A 21,976-nucleotide genomic window follows, 5' to 3' on the forward strand; every position below is an offset into this window, starting at 1 on the left:
TAGACTAAGAATGTATAACTGCCCCCAAGATCACCCAGTGAGTTTCCATGGGTGAGTGGTGATGCAAACCTGGGTCTTCCAGATTCTAACCAGAAACTCTAACCATTGCACCACTCAAGAGTTTTCCAAACACTTGGGGGATTTTTGTGCATGTGATAAATGCATAGCAACTAATCAGCCCTAAACTGTTTTAATAGTAATCCTCTTCCCTGAGGACACCTAGGAACCACAAGAGAGGCTTGGGATTGTTAACAGAGATTTCTTAGCACTCTCTCAAACCTTAATTCCAAAAATACTTGGGAGAAGTAGCTGGACCTGCTGGGCCTGGGTTGAGTCATGTGAGTCATTCAGTGGTTGCTTCCAGACCTGACCTTGATGAGTCCTCCCTTAAAGTCCAAGAAAACCCAAGTCCCTCTCCTTGGCTTTCACTGACAGAAACCAAGGCTTGATGGCTGTAATTGTTGAACCACTATGACAACAGCTGGAATGGTAAGAGTCCTTGTCCTTTTCCTTTCCTGTGGTTATTGGTATTGGAAGTAGCCAATAAATGCCACAATGCTTGACTGAATTTTCCTTTGGAGATTAGATGTGACAACTCTCCAGCAGCCCAGTACTGTTGTTCAACCTTGCAATCTTCCTGCCCTTGGATGAAGAGACCCTTTTGAGGATTTGAATGGCTCCCTTTCATGACCAATAGACATGGCTGCCCCCAAAGTGAAATTACATAAGGTGGTGGCCTCAGGAAGCAGATTTTGGGGATGGGAGGCTGTGCTCCCTTGTTGTTATGTGAAATGACAGAGTTTGGAAAGCTTCAGCACGCATGTGCAGCTCGACAAACTGCCTTTAAAGACACTTGGGGAATGACAACTAAAGGGATGTTGGCGGGTCTGGCTCCTAACTGGGATAGGGGGGTGGAAATGAGAACAGGCAGTGAAAGATAAGGGGCAGCCATAAACTGTGTCTTGTTTCACAGCATCCTGAAGTTGCTGTAGCAAAATCATATATATCCTTTGTGGCTGTCTACCTCATTCCTAACCTCACATTCACACTTTCCTCTTCAAGAACATTCCTGAGAGCATAATCATCCACCAGTGGAAACTGAACACTGGGATCACAACCAATTTAAAACTGGTTTGCACTGTACATTTTGCTACATGATAGTTTTAAAATGTTACAGTGAATGGGGAGGGGGGATTATAATTCCAATGAGTGAATCTACATCAGGCTTGGACAAACAAGTTATTTATTCAGAACAAATTAAACCTCCTCATGGGAGCTTATTGCCTGATCTGTTCCTTGATCTTTTCATGTGCTAATATGCAGATATCACCCCCCCACCACACACACAAATGCTTTCACTTTTACTGAAACATGGCCAAATGGCGTTATCCGTCCCCCACCCCAAATGCAGCTGTGTGCTGGTAAGAATTTGCATTTTGAGCTTCTCTGTGCCAGATTTGATTAATGTGAAAACAAAATTGATAGACTTGATTAATATTAATTAAGAGAGGATTGTTAGCCAGTCCATGATTGATTAAAATCTACATGGGGGGTTTCAGTGGGAGATTAAGGGAAGACCAGCAAATCTGTTACCCGCCCTCAAAGCCTCATTTGTAAATAAGGGAGTACAGAGTTTCCTGTTTACCTGGATCGGTGTTTCAATTAGTCTACTTTTCTTTTTATATAATACAGAATATTTAAGCTCTCAGGAAAACTAAGAATGCCCCATAGCAGTGTAAATATGAAAAATACATCCAGATCTCATAACAGCCCTAGAAGGTGAAATTTACCTTGGGAGAAGCCTGGTCTATACATTCTCTTAGATTCACAGTGGTGGAGACTCTTTGGAGTTAGGTGCTAAACACATACTCCATGGCTGCTGCTCTCTAGGTCAAAAATCTTCAACATGGTGCCTATGGGCACCATGCAATCCACGAGTGTGCTTCCTGATGTCCACTTGCCTCCTTGTTCCTACTTCTAGTCCTGGTTTTCTTCCTGTAGGAAGTGCTTCATAATAGCCTTGGAAACATCACCTTTGTGTCCGAAGGAAGCATCCATTTGGACACAGCTGTCTCTGTCACAGAAGGATGCTTGGCTTGGAACCGCCTTACATTTTATGCACATTCTCAGTCTTTTCTGATTGGACCCAGCCCCCATGACAGCCATTTTGGAACTGGATCCATTTCTTGTGATAGCCATTTTGTTGCTCTCAACATTCCAAAAAGGGCCCACAGATTGAGCCAGGTTGAGGACAGCTGCTCTAGGAAACTTTCCTATCATTGAATAGAGCCTTCCATCACAACTTTCTTGGAACAATCAATCTTCTATTCCTCTATTAAGAGAAATTATTTGTTTCTGAGGTCCTAGTCAGCAACTAGTTTTACACAGATCATTTTTGACAATAGGTCACGGTTGCCTGGCATAAACTTGACAATACTGGTAGGTTTCAGGAGTAGGCCATGGTGAGGGGGAGTATTGCTTGATGTGGTGGAATCACTTCTGGGTGAAGATCCAGAAGTAGCATCCTGTGTGATTGAGCAAGCCTTGCAAAGCAAGCTGTTATGCAGAAGGAAGCAAGAGATAGGAAGAAGGAAGCAGATGACAGCCAGTTGCTCGAGGGCCTGATAGGAGCCCTCCGGGGGCCTGGTTCATCCCCCAGGCCACATGTTTGACGCCCTTGCTCTAGGAATTCCCTCAGATTTCTGTTGTAAATACCACAGATGTTGGGGAATTCCCGGAATATTGCCAAATGCAGAAATGTCATTTCTGGATCTTCACCCAGAAGTGACATCCTGCGACATTGTCTCCCTTCCTATTTTGATCCTGCTGCTGTACTGAGCTATGAGAGAGGGGCAGCAGCATGGAGGTGGGAGAATGCTAAGGCACCCTAGATTAAATGGAGTGCAGGACAAGTCCCAGCTCTGTCTCCACCCCCCTGGAGAAAGCAGCTGCTTTGGAAGGGAGACTGTATCCCTTTCAAAGTCTTCCTTCCAAAGCAGCTGCTTTCTACCATGCTGAGGTCATTCCCTCCCCAAACCCTGCCTTCCCTGTGCTCCACTCCCATAATCTCCAGATATTTTCCAACTCAAAGCTGGCAGCCCTACTCAAGAGGAACGCCAGTAAGTACTGTCCTGCTGTTCCCTGAATGCTGAATCTGTGCTGCCAGTGGGGGAGGAGAATTTTGTGTTCCTCCGGGTCCTGGATTTGGCCCATGGGCTTTTACATTATTACACTACTCTTGACTCCTGTGTAGAACTTTCCACTAGGCAAACTGACTTTCCACCCTCTTCACCACATTCACACTGATTTCCAGCATTTCATTTTGACTAAACCCTTTCAGCCTTCGGAACAAGTCTGTGACCATTCTGCAAGCTCACAGCACCTCAGAGAACGGCTGGATATATGGTAGGCCTGGTATGCAGAAGCTAGACTGCAGCTCATTATAAAATACTGTTCCATCCACTGCAGTGGTTACACTTTGGAGGGTTTTCATCAGAAACCAAATCACTTCAACTTTTGTTTGTTTAAAAAAGAGGGGGGCTGAGATTCTGTAGAATCTGGATAAGCTATATGGGGTCACTTAAATGCATCCAACAGACTGGATCCAGCCAATGTGGGAGGTATTTGTCACCTCTGGTATGGAGCTTTTAACTGAATGGCCCCCTTCGATTACTAAAAGGTCACTAGAGGCAGCTGGGTTTTTTTTTTTCCTATTATAAAGTGTGGCATAAAAACACATTTGTAATAAATTCTTGACAGGTGGTGCTATGCATAAAGGATTAAAGAACAGGCAGCTGTGAATTATGAGGCTATAATTCTATAGAAGGGTTCAGGTGACATCATAAGTGGAGCAAAAGCCACCTTGGACTAGAACGAGAGCTCAACCTCATCCTTCAGAATGCACCTGGCCACGCATGCACACACACACAGATTGAGAGAGCATGAATCCAATGTCTGCAAAATGAGACCCACATCCTATCCTGTTGTTCCCAGTGTTCAATGCTCCTTGGAGTGCAATAACAATGGGGGTCGCTGGCAAACAGGCTACAAGTGTTCCTTTCCATGGCTTTCTTTACACAAGGCCATTCACAGTATCAAATGGTGTTATAACAATGGGGCTTGCCCACCTGGCCTGACCATGAGGTGGCTCTTGGCAACTGTGGATACAGGGAAGCTCTTTGAGAGAGCAGCAGGTTTGCTACAGCAGCTCAAGAACCATGCGACACAAAGCCCTTCATGGTGTCACAGGGAATTAGTGAAGAGCTAAGGTAAGGCTCTCTTGTGGCACATTAAGAGTCCAGTAGGCTGCATTGGAGAAATGGAAGAGTGAGCAGAAGCAAAGACCTCCAGAGTATACTCAGGGTTGGCTGTAAACTATCAGTCACCCTAGATAAGGCTAACGTCTGGCACATGCCCTGCACTGATAATATCACCGAGTCATGTGGGGGCACCCAATTTGGTGCCCCCAGAGGGCTGATACCCTAGGCAATCACCTAGTTTACCTAGTGGCAGGGTCAGCCCTGAGCATACTGAATTATGCATAAGCCAGGAAGCAGCCAGGAGACTAGCGACTGATGGATGTGGCTGTGGAAACGGGGGGGGGGGGGGGGTGCTTTTACATGTGTGCGAAGGAAACTGTGTTTCAGGAGGCTGTCTGTGTTTGAAGCACATGATGACTTGGCATTTCATGACTCCGTTCAATAAACCAAGAAGCCTGAGTCTGGAAGACCTTTTGCTCAGGGCTCTGGGGTCCCATTCAGGCTCCGACCCAAAGTCTGGAAGCTTTTCAGAACAGCCCAGGATTGGGGTGGGGGGAAGAGAATGCCTGCTCATCATTATTCATTGAGCTCCAGGACAAATCTATCCCTTTATAAACACCACTTCCGTTATTCATATGTTTTAGATGCGCCCAGGCTTGTCAGCTCAATAAAAGCAGTTGTGTACTGCGTTCATTTCTGTTCAAGTCTCATTACCCCATTTTGCTGAGGCCTGTAAAATGACCTTTTATTTTTATTTTCTTATTATAGTGGACTTGGCTAGCATATACACGCCCCTACAATGTAAAATATATAGCAGCATCCTTGAACAAAACGTCCAGGCTTTCTCGATGTACGACTATCATAACATAATTAGGAAAACTAGAGGTGTGATAACTGCTGACAGTCTTTGCAAAGGTAGACCTGAGGCTCCTTCCCTTTCTCCCCCCTGGGGAGATTGGAATTTCCTTATGCCTGAGCGTCTGCAGACAGGGCCTGATGGATCGCATCGCGTCATGCCACTTTGCGTTACCGCGGTCCCGTCAGCCTGCCTGGTTTCAGTGATGTACCCTAACACGATGTGACAGCCGGTAATCAGCATAATGTGATGCCGTTCACTGGGAATTTAAAACAATAACAAAACAAAAGAGGACTTGATTGGATCGCTAAGATGAGCTGCAGCTGGAGATGAATGCACGGGGGCACAGATGAGAGGGAGCAAAGGCTGATAGACCAGGCATGCTTCCACATCAGAAAAATGGGAAATTTGTTCCCTATCTGTTCTCATTCTTTTTGTTGCCGTTGCTGACACCTCTGTGTATATCCATCCCTTCGGGGAAAAAATTATATCATTATCTCCTGAGATAGCTTTTTGTCATCTGTTCTGTTCACAGACACTTCAGAAAGGCAGTAGCTTTGATACAGCCAGGGCTTTTTTTGAGCAGGAACGCAGAGGAATGCAGTTCTGGCTGGCATGGTGTCAGGGGGTGTGATCTAATATGCAAATAAGTTCCTGTTGGGCATTTTCTACCCCCCCCCCCAAAAAAAAAGCCCTGGATACAGCTGCATAACTAAGCCCCACTGAAAAGCACTGGGACTTAAGGTCACTGTGACTAATTTGTCCTGCTTGCTGAAAGGGGAGGTGAAACCTAGGATCATGCATTTTTACTCTCGTTATGCTTGGTGGAGGGTTATAGCTAAGTAAAGGAGCTGCGTGATTTATTCATTTCATTTATATATTTATCATTCGATTTTCTCCCCGATGAGCACCCAAAACGACTAACAATATTGTTTCCCGTTTCCATTTTAGCCTCATGACAACAACCCTGTGAGCAAATGAACTCAAGAGATCTGAGAACAATCACTGTATATGCAGAGTGCATGCAGACTCCTCCCCAAGCAGGAACACTGTCAAGATTTCAGCTGTTTTGATACTGCTGGGCAGCGCTTTTTTTTGTAGCAGTAACTCCTTTGCATATTAGGCCACACACTCCTGATGTAGCCAATCCTCCAAGAGCTCACAGGGCTCTTTTTACAGAGGGCGTTTTCGCACTGACCTTCAAGTGGCGCGACCACCCTCTTCACACCGGAGGATCTGCGCGGATTTCGCACAAGAAGCGCCGGAGCATCCAAAAGAGCTGGCGACTTCCGTCGCGAAACCCGCTCAAACGGAAACCACCAAGAAGCAGGAAAATGTTTGAGCGGCTTTTGCGACGGAAGTCGCCGGCTCTTTTGGGTGCTCCGGCGCTTCTTGTGTGAAATCCACGCAGATCCTCCAGTGTGAAGAGGGTGGTCGCGCCACTTGAAGGTCAGTGCGAAAACGCCCAGAGTGTACTGTAAGTTTCAGGAGTCTATAGATAGCATCTTGCTTTTGTCTACTTCAGGAAGTTCAGCACCTGTGTGTGCTCCCAGTAGTTTGAACCATAACTGCGAACTCTGATTATTTATCTATCATTGTTTTCTAAATATCTAGACTTTACAGTATTAAATGACACTTTACAGCTTTTTAAAAAAAAATGTTGGTTTCATTATAATTTTGAAATATTTGATGGTTCTTCCTCAGCAGACCTGCTGCTTTTGTGATTTCCACGCTGAGAGATCCATTCTTCTTCTTCTTCCTCTTCTTCTTCTTCTTCTTCTTCTTCTTCTTCTTCTTCTTCTTCTTCTTCTTCTTCTTCTTCTTCTTCTTCTTCTTCTTCTTCTTCTTCTTCTTCTTCTTCTTCTTCTTCTTCTTCTTCTTCTCCCACCCTCAGATCTACAAGAACTTCTCAATGTAAAGCTGGGAATCCTAAAGCCAAGCCATGCTATAATGTTCTCTTCTTTTGATGGGCATCTTATTAGAAACTCCTAGTGAATATTTCAAAAGATAAAATCCATGCATTAGAAGTTACTGCACAGAATTTGTTAAGTCTGAGAAACTAGCCAAGCATCAGTGTTAGCATTCCCCCCACTGCCTCTTCTTTGGCTTCTATTTAACCTACCAGAGAGAAGCTAGAAATAAACACTGTGATGCTCTCTCTTTTTAACTCCTACACACTTTCCTGACTCTTAGAAATGAACCTTACTTGATTCTCTAAGTGGAGTTCTCTGGGTAGGATTGGTTACTCTTGGATAGAAGCGCTGGTGTTCAAGCTGCTTGATTAGACCAATTGCTGAAGTGTCACAATGGATGCACATTAAGGATGATTGGCAATGGAGGAGGCCTTGCTAGGAATCCCACACTTCTCTCCTCCTGTAGCAAGAGGTTGGGGAAAGGTGTGAGGTGTCAGGACACATCAAACTAATCAAAAAAGTTCATCATCTACTGGGGATGCCAGTGACCCTTCAGAAAATGCTTTCACTGTTGGAATGCACAGGAGATATCTAGGTGCCTTGTTGCCACTACACCATGAACAGCTAATCATGTAAGTAGTCCAAGATTCTGATGTTTTTTGTCCAATCCTGCAAGCCATAAACTCTGACTGGTTCTTTTTCTTACCAGGTTGGAAATCCTCATGGTTGCACAGTCCCTTTCCAGAGTACTGATGCTTTCTACCTGCTTCCAAACACCCTGAAGTTCCAAGCAGTGTTTGAGAAATGTTGTTTTTAATTTCAAGAAAGAAGGAACCTCCCCACCCACCCCAAAAAAGATGCTGTTAAAGAAACCAGACAAACCATACAATTCAATAATATAAATTAATTTATGCAAATAATATCTTTAACTAATATTGGGTTTCTGTTCTGAGATTTCCCTCCCTCTTCATTAAAGTCCAGGAAGTATGCTTGCCCCTTAAACAGGGGGGGGGGGGTTGTGGAAAAAGCCCAGCAGGAACACATTTGCATATTAGGCCACACCTCTGATGCCAAGCCAGCTGGATTGCATTCCTGTGCATTCCTGCTAAAAAAAAAAAGACGCCCTGCCCATAAGCATCTGCCTAAGATAGTACTGTACAATCTTACACTCTGGCTTCCTGTATAATAAAGGTTACCCAGTGATCACTGCATCCTCCTGGCCCAGACAATGCACACACCCACTAGAAAGTGACTGGGCTTGAAAATTAATCTCTCTGTCCTTGCAAATACTTGACAAGCATGTGCAATATTTGTATCAAATAAGAATGCACAGCTGTGCACACAAAAATGCTCATAGTTCTTTGGCCTCGCCTTATTGATGTTCAATCCCTTAAAAATGCAAACATTAATTATACAGTTGCATGGCCTTTGCAGGCCCAAAGATCTCAGAGCTGCAGAGCTTAATTGGAAACAAAGGCCACAGCACCAGAACCAGTTTGGGATCCCCCTCCCCCCCCCAAAAAATGCCAGCACTCAATGCTGAAAGTTAAACACAATGGAAAAGTGTCCACTACAGATCTCTATATAGGCTTAGAGGCAAGGGCTTCCATGCCAAAAGACATAGTTTTCAAGGAAGTGTGGATCTTCCTGTCCCTCATTTCAGAAATTAATCTCTATAGAACAGAAAAGAAAGCACACAGATCAGATGAATTTTATTTTATTTTAAAATCCAGTTGATAGCCTCAGAAGCAGGCATGCAGAGAAATCTGTGTGTAGTGATAGAGTTTGTAATTTGGAGACATTCCCTTATATTTTATAGGGAACAGGTAGCTTGGGACAAATGCCCTAATATTACATGACATTCACAAGTTCTAGAATAAGGGTTAGAGCCTGCTACACAAAATATTTAGTTGCTCTTCATATTACAGCTATTTTAAGCCATTCCTCATTCAGATAGTATCTCTGTGGATCTATATGTATTGTAGCTCATAACGGGGAGAATGAAAGGTGATTCAGCTGGAGGATTTCAGTTGAACATGGGCTTAGGATCAATGAGGTCCACTGCAGTGCTGAGTGTATTCTTAATGAGAGGGAATGACCCATGCTGTCTTCAAGGAGATGGTGCTGAGATAACTTCTCCAAAAATAAATAAACCTATAAATAAAGCTCTCTGTGGACCTAAATGCTTTAACAAACAAACTGCCCTGTCTTCAGTCCATTTTAGGCAAGATGCTCAAGTGGTGGCAGCCAAATTTTAGTTATTCTTAAATATGTCTTTAGCCAATGTGACTTCACACCTAGTTTGGGAACACATGGACTTGATCACTCTAGTGGATGAGAGAATGGATGGGGAAGCAAGGGCCATAGACTCAGGAGTCTTTCTTCATTGCCTCTCTGGGCTGAAGTTAGAGAAGGATGATACCATTCCAGTATTGGGCTGAATAGGTTCTTGATGGATAGGTTCATGGATACAGGTGGTACAGGAGGAAGGTTACGCCACCTAATGGCACAGCTGTGGCATATGAAGCTATCACATAAAGCCATCAAACTATATGGGGTTTAAAAAGGTAAAAAAAAGGTAGTGCCCTGTGCAAGCACCAGTCGTTTTCGACTGTGGGGTGACGTTGCTTTCACAACGTTTTCACAGCAGAGTTTTTATGAGGTGGTTTGCCATTGTCTTCCCCAGTCATCTACACTTTCCCCCCAGCAAGCTGGATACTCATTTTACCAACCTCAGATGGGGTTAGGAGACAACAATATAGCAATTGTTTTCTGATTTAGGCAAGATTGCTGAAACTCAGACCAACAGCTGGGACCAGTAAATAATAATTTAAAAAACCAATCCAAATGCAATGAAGGTATTAAAGGTAGAATTTTTTTTTCCTGGCCTGGTTGTATGGGTATGTCATGTTGTGGATAGGGATGCATGCTTCTGATCCACTTTAAGGATCCAGTCAGTCATATGGCAGTAGTTGTGGACTCAGCTCTGCTTCTTGATGTGGAGATTTTATCCATACCTCAAAACTCTTTTTATCAATTTAGGCTGCTCTGCCAACTGCACATGCTCCTTGGAAATGCTGGCTTGACTACTGCCAGACATACCTTGGTGACTTCCAGATTAGATTATTGCAATTATCTTGATGCATGAGCACTGTGCTTGAAGACCATTCAGAAATCACAGTTGGTTCAAGAATGTGGCTGCAAAGTTATTGACTGGTATCCACCATAGAGAGCATATAATATTTGACTTGGGAGACTTCACTGACTCCCAACTGGTTTTCAGGTGAAATTCAAAGTGATGTTTTTGACCTTCAGAATCCTAAATGGTCTGCAGCCAGTGTATGTAAAAGACTCCCCACTCCCCCATGAAATTGTGAGGTTGTATCATCATTTCATAGGATTGCCAACATCCAGGTGGTGGCTAGAGATCTCCTGGGATTACAATTGATCTCCAGATGACAGAGATCAGTTCACCGGGGGAAAAATGGTTGCTTTGGAAGTCATTCTATCCTACTGAAGTCCCCCTCCCTCCTCCCAAACCCCCACCTTAACTAGATTCAACCCCCCCCCCCTAATCTCCAGAAATTTCCCAGCCTGGAGCTGGCAACCCTGTCATTTCAGGGACCTGCCATTTGTCCCACTTTTTTTCAGGACTTTAGATTGAGAGTCACCCACTCTTTTCAGTAGCAGACCCCAACTTCCAGTCTGGCAGAGGGTCCTACCTGTCTTTAAAGAAATACATTAAAAGAAGTCTTATTCCAGATAATCTTTGAGGAAATTAGTATTTTATACTGCTATGCCTTTTTAGAAATCTCCCTCTTGATTTTTATTGATTATATGCTGGATTGGATTATGTTTTATGGTATAGATTGTATGGGGGAACATTTTAACCTTCCAGGACATTCATTTGCTGACCTAAAAAGAGCGATTCTCTTACAAAGAAATTTAAAAGGCAGATTTGAAAGAGAGACTGCTGAATTGCAATTTATAATGAAGCTCTAGACAATGTATCCTCCTGGACTGAATCGAGACCTAGGTTTCCTGTTTCATTACCAGTGCTGGTTTCTCCATGCCTACTACCTCTCTGCACATCACATCTAATCCAACAACACCTTTTATTGCCATTTGCCTAGTACTGTGAACATATGAAGCTGCCTTCTACTGAATCAGACCCTCAGTCCATCAAAGTCAGTATTGTCTTCTCAGACTGGCAGCGGCTCTCCGGGGTCTCAAGCTGAGGTTTTTCACACCTATTTGCCTGGACCTATGGTGGATACCTGTCATTTGGCATCTGAAATTACTCCACTTTCCAATATATAGGACAGACAGACTCACATTCTCCCTGTATCTGAAAATACAGCGGGTTGGACTAGGTGATCTTGGAGGTCCCTTCCAATTCTATGATTCTATGAAGATAAAAAAAGACAAAGCTGAATTCTGATTTATTGGAAAATTTCTAACTGTTGTGAAATTGTGTTTCTTCGTATGGGTGAGAAGAGCACATTCTTTGGGATATGGAGAAGGAAGAAGATCCAGTCCGGTTGACAGGGCTGGAGACAGAAGGAGGGTTTGGGGGAGCAGGGGGAAAATGTAAAAATAATTAGCCTTTGCTTAAAAGGCTGACTGCAGGAGTAGTCTGACTTTTAATTTCTGTAAAGAGATTATGTTCATCTTTCCTTTCAGCCACAAGCTTGTGAGTGATTAGTGAGGGAAAACTGCAAAGAAACCTCTTCATTGTTCATAGTCAGAATAAACAAAAATAATAAGCATCTCAAAAACATTAAGAGGCCTCTTGTTGAGTCTTGGCAGACTCTCATCCAACAGAAAGGGTTTGCAGATACCCAAAGCCAAGAATCTGGGCTGAAAGGAATATGAATTAATGACTGAACCTGTGGGCCATGGTGCTTTCCCTAAATACTCCATATCTTCCCCTTTCATTTATTTATTTCTAGAGGTATTGTCCTCTTTTCAGTGGTACGCTCAAAGTGACTTAAAACAAAAATAAACATAATGTCCAGTAAAACAGAGACAAGTTATGGAGGTATCAGAACAATAAGCCCCCCAAAAGAGAGGGGGGGGGGAGAGAGAGAAACCTATTATAGTAGAAGCTTGCAGATCTCCTGTTACAGATCTCCTGGCAAACCTTGACACTGCTCACTGATACTTCAAAGTCTATCTGGGGAAAATGGCAGCAAAAAATGGAAGTGGTGTCATGGGGATGTTCTATGGTAAACCCTGTGTGATGCTAGTGTGCCAGTAGCCACCCTCAAAATGCTCCGAGGGGTTGCTGGTTGTAGCCTGACAACCCTAAATGGACCAAAGCTGAGCATGTGCAGAAATCAATATCGGAAACATCTAGACTCGTACCATGCGTTAAACTAAAAACATACATTATCTCAGTAATCCTTGCAATGAAACTGTAAAGTACCGTATTTTTCGGTCCATTAGACGCAGGTATCTGGCTGGGAGACAAGCGGCGAGATCGCTCCCTCCGCCCCCACCGCTAACCCAGCACTTCGCAGGGAGCGATCTCGCAGCTTGTCTCCCAGCCAGGCACGCAGGCGCGGGGGAAGCACACCGCCCCCTCCACAGCCGGCGCTTGTGAAGCGCTGGGTTTGCGGAGGGGGCGGGTGCTTCCTCCGTGCCTGTCTGCCTGGCTTCAGCTGATGCTTACAGCAAGCGCCAGGATCGCTCCCTCCGCCCTCTGATCCCAGCGCTTGCTTTAAGCATCAGCTGAAGCCAGGCAGACAGGCACAGAGGAAACACTCACCCCCTCCGCAAACCCAGCGCTTCGCGAGCGCCGGCTGTGGAGGGGGTGGCGTGCTTTCTCCGTGCCTGTCTGCCTGGCTTCAGCTCTGATGCTTAAAGCAAGCGCTGGGATCGGAGAGTGGAGGGAGTGGTCCTGGCGCTTGCTGTAAACGTCAGAGCTGGAGCCAGGCAGGTGCGGGGGAAGCGCCGGGATCAGAGGCGGAAGCAGCAGATCGCCCCCCCCAGAGGAAGGTATGTACCTTTGCTCCAGAAGACGCACACACTTTCCCCCCCACTTTTTTTGGGGGGGGGAAGTGCGTCTAATGGTGCGAAAAATATGGTAATTCCCATATTTTTCCTACCCACTTTACAGATGAGACTGAGGACTTAATTGCTTATGCCCATTCTGTGAGTTTATTGCTGAGTTGAACTAGGGGCTCTTTGAACGCTACTGCTGTAGTCCAAAATGCAATGAAACAGAAGTTAAGAGAGTGCCATTAAGTAGCAAACCAATAAACAGCAAAACTGTTAAAACATGCTCCTGGAAAGGGAAAATACACTCACTCACAAATCAGCCAAGAAAAGAAAAAAGGACATGGAAATCCACGCTTTCAGATACTCAGGATAAAAGTACTCTGAGAATTCTCTGTACCTAATCTTCCGAGTCCTCCTCCTGTCTGACTTGTCAATAACTCTCAGTGGGACATGGCCTTTCCTTTAATCCTCAAGGCCAGAGGAGCAAGAGATGATGATCCATCAATTGATCCAGATCACCGTTAGCTGTAAGTTCGAGTTTGGACAACAGCAACTCGAGCCGAGCCTGACATGTTCAGAGCAGCGGCATGTCAGACAAGGTGAGAAAATGAAATAATGTTATCAGACAAGCATGTGGGACAACAACCAACTGAAGCAGACCAGATGAGGGATAAATCTATAACCCATTCCACTTCAGCTCCTCGCTTCCTGATGGCTTTGCGGCTATTGTGGTTGCAATGGGGGAGAGGTGGGGAGGGGGCTTGTGCATGGGGGGGGGGGAGATGTGCTTCCATTGACTGTAATTAGTGCAAAGAAGGATGGTTGAGGCCTGCTTTTCTCTTTGTAAACTTGCCACCCAGCTGTTGCTGTTACCAAGCTCACTGTTCTGTTTTAATCTCCACAAGCCTATGTGTTTGCTGCATGGCCTGATGCTTAGGGAAATTTATTAATAAAACTGAAAAACAGTAACTGTAGACAACAGAGCATAAGATATAAGGAAAGGGCATGGTGATTTTTTTTCACCGATCCATATTCTGAAGGACTGCCATGTTATCCTGGAGGTTCATTATTCAGCTGTAGATCTCCCCGCATAGCAAAAGATTCAACTGATGCGACTTCACAGTTGCAATTTCTCCTGCCCATTTTGTTGATGAAGAGAAATTCTGAGTCCTTTTCACATGTTACAACTATGTGTACCAACGGGAGCATGCATTACTGATATGCATGTTGATCTTTTCATGTGAAAGGAAGTAATGTGGATTTAATGGAAAGCCATGTGTTGCTTTGTTCATATGAAATGGTGACCATACACATCATTGGTAGCACATACTCCCACTGGTAGACTCTCAGGGTTCCTGTTACAGATCTCCTGGCAAACCTTGACACTGCTCACTGATACTTCAAACATACTGGAGACTTTAGGGGAGGAGGCAGGAGAGGGTGAGTTCGGGGAGACAAGGCCTCAGCATGGCGCAATGCCATGGAGTCCATCCTTCAAAATGCCATGGAGTCCATCCATTTTCTCCAGGGGAGCTGATCTCTGCCAGCTGGAGATGAGTTGTAAAAGCAGGAGATCTCCAGGCCCCACCTGTAGGCTGGCAGCCCTACTCTCAGTACTTGTGGTAGTTGTGGCTGAAAAGTACCTATGTGTGCCACAAAGTGAGATGAAAGAATCAAGGAATTGCCTCTTTCCACTTCCTTTGAGGTCTTAAAAGGTGACGGTTGGGTCTCTAGCTTGTAATCAAACAAAGCTAAGGACATATTCTCTCTGCTGCTTCTCATTCAGACAGAATACATAATTGTGCCAACATAAATGGTGCCAGCTGTCCCCATGACTAAAACATACCACCAAATGACTTTCAGTATAGTTTGGGCTTGTTCCTGATTCTGGCAATGAACTACGACCTAGATAAGGAAATTAGAGCTACTGTGTGCGTGGTGGGAAATGCTGATACAGCTTCCTTCTTTTCATCTGTGAAATGGGATCAGAAAATGTGCTATTCTAGCAACTCATGAATAATGAGAACCTCAGTGATGTGACCAAGAAAGTCTCAGAAATGTCCTAGGCTTCTCAAGCTTCCCACTGTATATTTTTTCCCCTCAAATGAGAAAAAAGGAGTATATTTATTTGTAATTAAGGAAGAGATCCTTATTCAGTAACTCGCTCTAAATTACGCAATGTGCACTGAGTATTTCAGGGTTCAGGGCTTGATATTTCTAACTAAAATGGCATAAATTTGAGCTTTTTAATGGATCTTACGTTACCCTTTAGAAGCCACTGAGATAGGAGTTGGGAAGGGGAGACCAAAAATAGCCACAGAAGAGGAGGAAGTAGCTACGAGACCAAGGGGAGGTTTGTCACCAGGTGGGTTATGCCACTTGCAATTGGGGACACAAGAAGTTTCGTGATGGTTGGCTGCAATTGAAATTGCCAGAGGGAGCCAAAGGAACAAAGATGAAATGAAAGTAACACGCTCCCTGACAAGCTGAAGACCTAACAAGCTGATTAATTTATCTCAGGAAGTGGAGTAGAATGCAATTAGTGTCCCTTTCAATTTAGCACCCACTCGCAAATTAACATCACCCAAGCAGCAAGCCTGAAAAGGGGGGGGGGAATATATAAGGGCATTGATTTGGACAAATATGTTATTGGTTAGATTTAATTGAAATAGTGCGATCTGTGCAAGGCACGCACACTAAGAAAGTCTGAACAACGGTGGTGCCCTCTTGGTCTTTACACGCCAGCTAAGCTTGACTGAAACTGAAACATTCCTCCAGCTCTTCACAAATAGCCCTTCTGTAAGCATTCTCAAAAGGCTTGGCAATGTTGAACCTAGTTGCCAGGCCAAGACCTGAAATATATGATGATGCTTAGTCATTACAGTAATTTCTGTCATGCAATCTTTACCTGGTCACCCCCACAATAACCCAGTGTCATCTCAGGCCGCAAGGCAGCAAAGCTTGAACTGTGTCCTGATACAGCGATGACCCCCTCCAAGTTGAGAAATACCTGGAGAAATACCCCTGGTGGGGTATGGGAGGGGAGGGGTTTAGGGAGGGGAAGGGAGAGACTTCAGTGAGATATAATGCCATTCACCCTCCAAAATAATCCAATACCAAACCTTTAATGGCATAACAATTGCAAATGAGATAACATTGCAATTGAGATAACAAAGTTTAAACATTGGAAATAAAATCAAAAAGAAACAGAGATTAAAAATACATTCATACATGGTCAGATTTAAATATAAGAATGTCAACCGAAAATTTTGCCACAGCTTCGCTAACCTCCCACTCAGTATCATTCAGTAAATAATGACAGAGTGGCAGAATAGACAGATCTGGGGAGAAGGAAAGCTTGCAAGATCTTTTCAAGATTATGACATATGGAACAATCAAGCAATATATGCTGAACTGAGTCAGGAATATTCGCTCCACAGGAACAGGTCTATCATATAAAGCAGGGATGGCCAACGGTAGCTCTCCAGGTTTTTTGCCTACAACCCCCATCAGCCCCAGCCAGCATTATAAAGGGACTCAATGATATCTCCCCTGTAAAATTTTGGAGGGAAACGCGTTTAATCTAGCCAACATAAATGCCCTACGATGACTTGGAATGGTTAAGTCTGATAGATAATGGGGCATTTTACCACAAAAAACACTGAGAACTAAGGATGCCGGGGAGCAGATATAAGGGTCTGTTCGGCCCAAAACAGTCATTTTCTCCCAGGGAACTGATCTCTGTTGCCTGGAGATCTCCAGCCACCATCTGGAGCCCTACTCCCAAGAGCCAGATGTGCTTCCCACATGGCTAAGTGGAAGGAAAGTTACACTTTTTAAAAGCTACATATCATAGCAAGAAGAAGATGCTGAGTGATAACACTTTTGTAATATCTGTTATTGTTTTTACTAATATACAAGCTGAGCATGGGAAGGGAGTATGCAAGTCCATTAGCAATACTTGTCTTTAAAGCTTCTCTAAACATGGAGCCTCCGTTTGATCTTCCCAGCCAGTTGCAAAAACTCAAGGCTCTTATGTCCTTTACCAGCTACATTCTAACTTATGACATATTTCACCAAATTCTCTTACCCACAAAGGTGAGGTATGTCAACCCCAGTAGCCACCAGTGATTAACACTCATTTTTTTTAAAAAGCAACTAGCAGCATCCACTGAAGAAACAGCTTTTTGCTAAAGAAAAAATCACCTCCTAAGTAGATGACAAACAAGTAGAGAACAAAAGGTTATGGATTTCCATTGCTGTTTTTGTTCTAAGATTACATCCGTTTAGGCCTTTTACACAGTGTGGAAGTGATAGCATTTTATTGGTCCTTCTCCTAGGCCTTAAAAAAACAGTGTGATATGCAAATACTTGGCACATGAGCCTTTTCTTGGCATGGGGATCAGAAGACAGGAAACATTTCTCCTGCTTCATTTCTCAGTGTTGAGCTACTGTCAAGATAACAGACATAAAACCAGTAGAAAGGTACTATATTTAAGCACTTATTCACTTGACTCCTGTATGGTAGTTTGGGCAAAATGGAACATCCCATAGCAATCATGGTCACACACACACACACACACACACACACACACACACACACCCCAAATGCCAAGAAGTGCTTCACTTAGGCATGCCACAATGTTTCATGGTTTCCCAAGACCTATCTGTCACAATATGCCCATCCTCACATCTTGGCACTTGTATGTTCAAATCCAGTAACTGTTCTGAGTATACACAACTGTTGTTACTTCCAGAATGAGAGGGATTAGGAACACAGACCTGGAGTGACAACCAGTTTTACTATGTCGAAGCTAACCATGAAACCATAGCAGATAACAATTTCACTCCCACATCTTCCTGGCTGGGAAGCCTGTTTTCTTAGGGAACTGACACGCAAAATGTTGATATTGCATTTTGGCTTCTCAAATAAAGAAGTTGATGAGAAAGAGTGAAAGTGAGAGAGCGCAACATTAACTGCTGCTTGCATCAGAGGATTCCCACAGAGAACAAACCATCATAGGAATTAGCTTGTGGGTTCACTTTTACCTCACTGCAGCTTTGATATCAGAAGTGTGTAATATCCTGAGGTGAATTAATATCACCCTAGATGGATTTGACCTTCGAATCCAGGCCTTTTAATCATCTCATGTCATGCTGCAGGGAAATTTTCTCCAATCAGTTTTCTGTGTGCATTTTGAAGGGTTTTCTATGAAGTGATGCTTCAGGCATTGAAGCCAGCTAGCAACCATTTTAAGGAGGTCCTAGCAGAATGTTTTGCCTCTTCAAAGTGTTTGTTAGGACAGCTTGGACAGATAGAAGTGAACAAGCTGCTATATTGGGACTTAAGAGTGTACAATATTAAAATCCATTTATTTGGCATCCATGTAAAAAGGCTGAGCTGCAAACTAGAAAGTCTCCTGTTCAAATATTCTATCACCATGAACTCACTAGAGATGGCCTTAGGTAAGTCACTGTCTAAGCCTTAAACCTACCATGTTCAATATGGAAGGTTTTATAGGGTTATTGTACAGCTGACAGAGATGGTGAAGTTTGTAAGGCACTTTGAATACTTTAAAGCACTATAGACCTCCTCCTTTGTTGACTTTGACAGATTTCTTCTTGGCCTTCACTCTATTTTTCCCCACACACACTCCAGGAATGACTACTTCAGATCCTATGGCTTTTCAGTATCACTCAGGTCATTCTGTCGACTCCAGAATGTTCTCTCTTTATTCACCCAACCTTGCATCTCTAACTGCTCATTTAATACTTCCACCTGGATATCTCATCACAATCTCAAGCACACATTTTTCAAACCGGAGTTTCACATCTTTCCTGGCAAGAACTCCTCTCCTGGTTCTTTCTCAGTATCTACTGAGAAAAAAAAACAAACCTGTTTGTCAAGAACAAAGCCTCACCTTTCTCTTTGCTTCTCCCCTTCCCTTTGCATCCATATTCAATCCATACCATCTTTCCCTCTACAACCTTATGAAAATTTATTTATTAGGATTCCTGGAAGAGCGTTTAGATAAAATCCACATAAAAACAACATGTTCAAACCATTCAATAAATAATAAAAATACTGGACTTTAAAAAAAAATGAACAACCAATACAGCCATTATTCAGCAGTACTCAATAAACTAGCTCACCCCCAATGTTCCCTCTAAGCTGAGTTAATGTGAGTTAGCTCAGTTTTTTAGCCTCTGGCTCACACATTTTTGTCTTAGCTCAGGAAGGATGGCTCCAGAGCAAATTAATTCATGCAGTAGATCACAACTTTAATGCCAGTAGCTCACAAAGCAGAATTTTTTTTCTCACAAGGCTCCACAGTTTAGAGGGACTATTGCTCACGCCACAGAGTTAAAAGGGGTGGTGACAACATAAGACCTTTCCTCTGTGTCCTCACAACTAAAGACTCTAACGTGCTCAGATCATCTGCTGCTCTGGCTATTTATTTATGGATTGAAAACAGTTGCATCCCACCTTTCCAAATATGACAAAGGCAACTGACTCAAATTAAACAATTCCTTATTTAAAAAATCTACACAATGTAAATAGCAGCAAAAATACAAATGTCAGCAGAAAAAGTCAAGAGATTATACAGCAACAAACAAGACAAACAAAAACATCCATCTGTCACAGAAGTTTTCCTATAATGCCTTTGTTCCCACAGGTCCTTTTGACTCCCAGAAAGATTATTCTTGGGGTTGCAGTATCAGTGTGGAGGAACAGCCGCGTGAGTCAACTGGCTGGAGAGAAGAGAGGAGAGGAGATGAAATCAATCCCTTTTCTCACCAGAGCTGTGCTTCTGGAAGATGAAAAAGTGCTTCCAAACCCCTTATCATTCCTTTCTCCACCCCATCACCCCACACAAGAATTCCTCCATATGGGTTCTACATTCCTCAGTATGATCTTACTGAAGGGCTACAGAAAGAGAGAGGATTGCAGGAAAATGCCACGGAGGAGATAGCTGGATATACACCAGCTATAGAGACTGGGTACAGTAACAAGCTAACCAATGCAATCTACTTTTTCTCCTTCCCCATCTTCTTCCAAGGGGTGCTGGTGCAACATACGCAGCATGCATCATTCCTCTCTCCACCATGTTATCCTCAAACAACTTTGCAAACTAGGTTAGGCTGAAAGAATGCAACTGCCCAAGATCACTCAGTAAGCTGGGTCAGACACTAGTGGTTCAAACCCTGATTTCCCCAGTTGTACTCCCAACACTCAGGATGTGGAATAGTATAGTGTTATGTATTGAGTTATGTATTGCACTTATTGAACTTAGCTTGAGGCAGGCATTCATTGCAAACCAGGATCCTGATGCCTATGTTCTGACTGGCTGTTCTCATGGAACCAGCCCATCAGGATGCAAGGCATTTCACAAGGAAATGTAAATGAAGGATGCTGGAAAGCAGAACAGGATTGGTGAGCCTGAGGGGTGAGATGATAGAGGTTTACAAGATTATGCATGGGATAGAGAAGGGAGAGAAAGAAGTGCTTTTCTCTTGCACAATATAAGAACTCATGGACACTCATTGAAATTGCTAAGCAGTCAGGTTAGAACAGATAAAAGAAAGTACTTCTTCACCCAAAGAGAGATTAACACATGGAATTCACTGCACAAGAGGCGGTAGCAGCTACATGCATAGACGGCTTCAAGAGGGGATTGGATAAACATATGGAGCAGAGGTCCATCGGTGGCTATTAGCCACAAGGTATAGATGGAACTCTCTGGGGCAAGTGATGCTCTGTATTCTTGGTGCTTGTGGGAAGAGCAACAGTGGCAGGTCCTCTCGTGTCCTGGGCCCACTGCCGTACCTGCTGATGGCATCTGTTTTTTTAGCCACTATGTGACAGTGTTGGTCTGACTGGGCCTTATCCAACATGGCTTCTCTTATGTTCTTATGCCTGCTGGGCATTGTTTATCATGCCCATGATCCACGCAACGGTCACCTCGAGACTAGACTACTGCAATGCCCTCTACATGGGGCTGCCCTTATACCGAACACAGAAACTTCAGGTAGTCCAGAACGCGGCGGCCAGGCTGCTAATGGGACTACCACGGTGGGAACACGTGCGGCCTGGGCTGCGGGATCTGCACTGGCTGCCGGTTGTGTACCGTGTTCGCTATAAAGTGCTGGTCATTACCTTTAAAGCCCTATATGGCCGAGGACCTGCCTACCTAAGGGACCGCCTCTCCCCATATGTCCCCCAGAGAGCACTGAGATCCAGTTCTCAAAATCTGCTAACAATCCCTGGGCCAAGAGAGGCCAGACTGAGGACTACCAGGGAGCAAGCCTTCTCCGTAATGGCCCCTCGATGGTGGAACCATCTTCCAGAGATGGTGCGAGCCCTGCGGGACCTGAACCAATTCCGCAGGGCTTGCAAAACATTTCTTTTCCAGCTTGCCTTTGAAACAGAACCCGGCTAAACTGACGTGTAGTTACCTAGCCATCTTGTGGATATTAAAACTTATAGTATTTATAGCACCTATTTTATCTATTTTATCTATTTTATTTAATTATTTATGTAACTGATTAGATTTAAATTGTTGTGTATATTGTTTTATTTGAATCATGGAATGCCATGTCTGTAAGCCGCCCTGAGCCCGCCTTTGGCGGGGGAGGGCGGGATATAAAAATAAACTTATTATTATTATTATTATTATTATTATTATGCTCCAAATATATATATATAGCTGTTTGTGACTGTTTCTTCTGAATAAAGTGTTCTTGCTTGACTAAGAGCTGACTGATCTCACTTTATAACATATAGCATAGCCTAATCTTGTTGGATTTCAGAAGCTAAACAGGGTCAGTACATGGATGAGAGAACACTCTAAAGGAAAGCTCTGAAGAGGAGGAAAATGACAAACCTTCTCTGCTTCTTGCTTGCCTTGAAACCCCTTGTTGGGGTTGTTGTAAGCTACTTGCAA

This window comes from Heteronotia binoei, chromosome 6 (genome assembly GCF_032191835.1).
Source record: "Heteronotia binoei isolate CCM8104 ecotype False Entrance Well chromosome 6, APGP_CSIRO_Hbin_v1, whole genome shotgun sequence".
Taxonomy (NCBI): Eukaryota; Metazoa; Chordata; class Lepidosauria; order Squamata; family Gekkonidae; genus Heteronotia; species Heteronotia binoei.